This window comes from Gracilinanus agilis, chromosome 4, assembly GCF_016433145.1.
Source record: "Gracilinanus agilis isolate LMUSP501 chromosome 4, AgileGrace, whole genome shotgun sequence".
Lineage (NCBI taxonomy): Eukaryota > Metazoa > Chordata > Mammalia > Didelphimorphia > Didelphidae > Gracilinanus > Gracilinanus agilis.
This window is the reverse complement of record NC_058133.1, coordinates 82,206,718-82,209,900: the sequence shown is the minus strand read 5'-3', so window position 1 is coordinate 82,209,900 and position 3,183 is coordinate 82,206,718.

Genomic DNA, 3,183 nt, shown 5'->3' with positions numbered 1-3,183 from the left:
GAGAGAGAGAGAGAGAGAGAGAGAGAGAGAGAGAGAGAGAGAGAGAGAGAGAGAGAGAGAGAGAGAGAGAGAGAGAGAGAGAGAGTGAGAGATATGACCAATAGACTTTACTGGAATTCTTGGTCAGTGGCTTCCACTGATAATAAATACCCTTACATTAGTGAAGAAAACACTAAGAGAAAATATTTTCTAGCAATCATTGCTTCCAGGTATAGCTGTAATTAATATTTTTACAGGGAATATAAATGATTGATCAGGGGGAAGAAGAAATCAGCATAGACCATGGATGTACTCTATCCAAGGAGAGGGGTTAATCTGGTCCTAACATCTCTTGGATGTTAAGAGGGAAGACAGACAAAGAAGGATTGTATTTTGAATATAAAACTCTTGGAATGTCAGCTGCCAGGTACAGAGCATCAGAAGACAATAGGTTGAAGTATGGGGAGTGGTGACCAAGGGAAGTGTATTCCCTCCTCAAAATATCAGTGACTTGAGGCAAATCCCTGTTTGTCCTAGGCTAGGGATATTCTGCTGCCAAGACTGATAAAAATGTATATTATAGAAATATTCCTTAAATATGTGGTCACAAATATTCTAGCCCATACTTTCTAGTTTCTACGTTTTTCTTCTTTCCTTGATCTTTGAGATCTCTGGATCATATAAAACCTAGATGTCCTAACAAAAACCATCCAGAATGAGATCAAAACTAAATTCAGTCTTGATCCTTATTCTTTTTTTAATAATCAATAATAGAGTTTTTGAAAAGAGAAATAAAGTACAAAGGGCAGAGAACTTAAGGTCAAATTTCCTTTTTTTCCCTTTCTCCAAGAGGATATTTTAAGATACTGGACTATCTGAAAAGGTCTCATTTGGAAAAGAGATTAAACATATTTTGTGAAGCACCAGAGGGCAGAACTAAGATAAAAAATTGGAAATATTATGGAGAAATGGAAAAATTCTAGAGAAGCATTTTTATATAAGGAAGAAGTTTCTAACATTTAAAGTTGTTCTATAAGAGAATGCTTCCTGAGGTATTATACTCAGTGTTATAAAAAAGATTCGAGTAAAGTCTTAAAAAAACCACCTTTTCAGGATAATATAAAGGAGACTCCTAGGTTGGACAGGAGACTCCTGGATTGGATGAGATACTGAACTAGACGACTTCTAAGTTCCCATACAATACAGTGGGAAATGGGACAGAGAGGACATATTACCAGTCAATAAGAAAAATATATAGTATAGCTAGCTAAGTTCTAGTTTTATTGAATAAACAAAAGGTGAAATGATGCCATATTGGTAAAGGCATACTGCTATCAAATTACATTAGGAGGGGAAATTATACTTGATTGGCTGCTGTGTGAATGTTCTTTTCTAATCTCTGTATATTTAACATCATAAATGACAACTAGGTAAAGTAGTTAAAAGTTAACTGTTTTTATGGAAAAAATTAGTTCTTTAATAAAATATGTGAAAATTATTTCTCAAATATAAGAAAGGTCTATTGCTAGCATTACATATGCTTATAGACTCTCAAAGCATGCTTAAAATGAAATTTTTAATACTTAAATTTTTGAAGAAGTAAATTTAATAATGATGGTGATGACCAGCACATACTTCCAAGACTAGGTTGTTTTTATTTATATTTTTTTTTACCAAGAGTATTAAATAGTTCAAGTTTATTATATATGTTTTGTACAGTTTAGAAACTTATTTGGATTTTTATGACATTTTTCAAGTATATGAAAAATATCTACTTGACATCTAAGTGAAATTCAAGTGGCCCATGTTTTTAAAACTTCTTGAAATCTCATCTCCAAAATGAAGCCTTTCCAGACTGACAATGAGGTGGTGATTTCCTGTCCCTTTACCTCTTCTCTGCCTTCTTGACACACATCATAAATTTTATTCTGCAGTCAGTCATTTTGGAGAAATCTTGGAGAATGGGAGAGGTAACCAAAGCCAAAGCTGTCTTATTTTTTTAAAGAGTAAAAAAGATAGATTCTAGAAATGATAGTGTTTTGAGTGGTACAAGACAGGAAGCACTCATTAAGCATGTGCCAGGCACTAAGATTCATCTGTTATCCCTCATTCTAACCACAAGACCAATCAGACATTTCCTCAATGACATTTCCTACATTTTTTAAAATTGAAATGCAGTATTTTAATCAAATAATTATTTTTCTTTTAAAAATTTTATAAATTTATTTCTTTGTTGATTACATTAAAATCCCCAGCTATCTCTCCTTCCTCCCCTTACCACACTAAAGGAGGCATCAGTGACAAAAAAAATAATAAAGGCTCTATCAATTATGTCTTTCACATTTCTATTTATCAGTTCATTCTCTGAAGGTGGACATTCACAAGTTATTCATCAAACGTTAATTCTGTATCTACATATAGGTCTTTCCAAGTACTTAAAAGCTTCTTAAGTCACAGTAGTATTTTTTTCACAATCATATGCCACAACTTCTTTAGACATTACCCAATTGATGGACATCTCTCAATTTCCAGTTCTTTGCCACCTCAAAAAAAGCTGCTATAAATATTTAGGAACACATATTTGTTTTTTTTTCTTTTCCCTTGATCTCCTTGGGAAACAGACCCAATAGTAGTATTGCCAGACCTAAAGCTATACAGTTTTATGATTTTTATGATTCTCTGTCCATAATTCCAGATTGCATAAACATGTCATCATTGGAAATATGTGCAGCCTGTTTGCCCACATGCATTTCTCCACTGCCCACTGAGTCATCTGAAAATTCTCTCAAGAGAATGTAGGAAACAAAGATAAATCAAACCAGAAAACATCACTCAGAAGCATTTAAGTTGAAAAGATGGGTCTTTTTATTGAGAGTACAGAAAACATGCTTTCCAATGGTATAATATCACTGTCATGGAGGATTCTTGGATAAGGTAGGAAAGAAGGAATCCCTGTCGATGATGATGTCTTATAGATAAACCATATTTACAGCTCAAATTGTGCTAATTATATTAAGTCCCTGAAAACATTATAGCACCTCTTCAATGAGATGCCCAACTATCCAAAAGATAGCTTACAGTCCAAATAGGAAAAATGGAATGGATGAAAAATGCTTATTTCTTAGACTATGATATATATGGGGATGGCCATGCCATTGAGTTAGTACATATATTTGGGATGTTCACTGAAGATTAGTCAGTCGA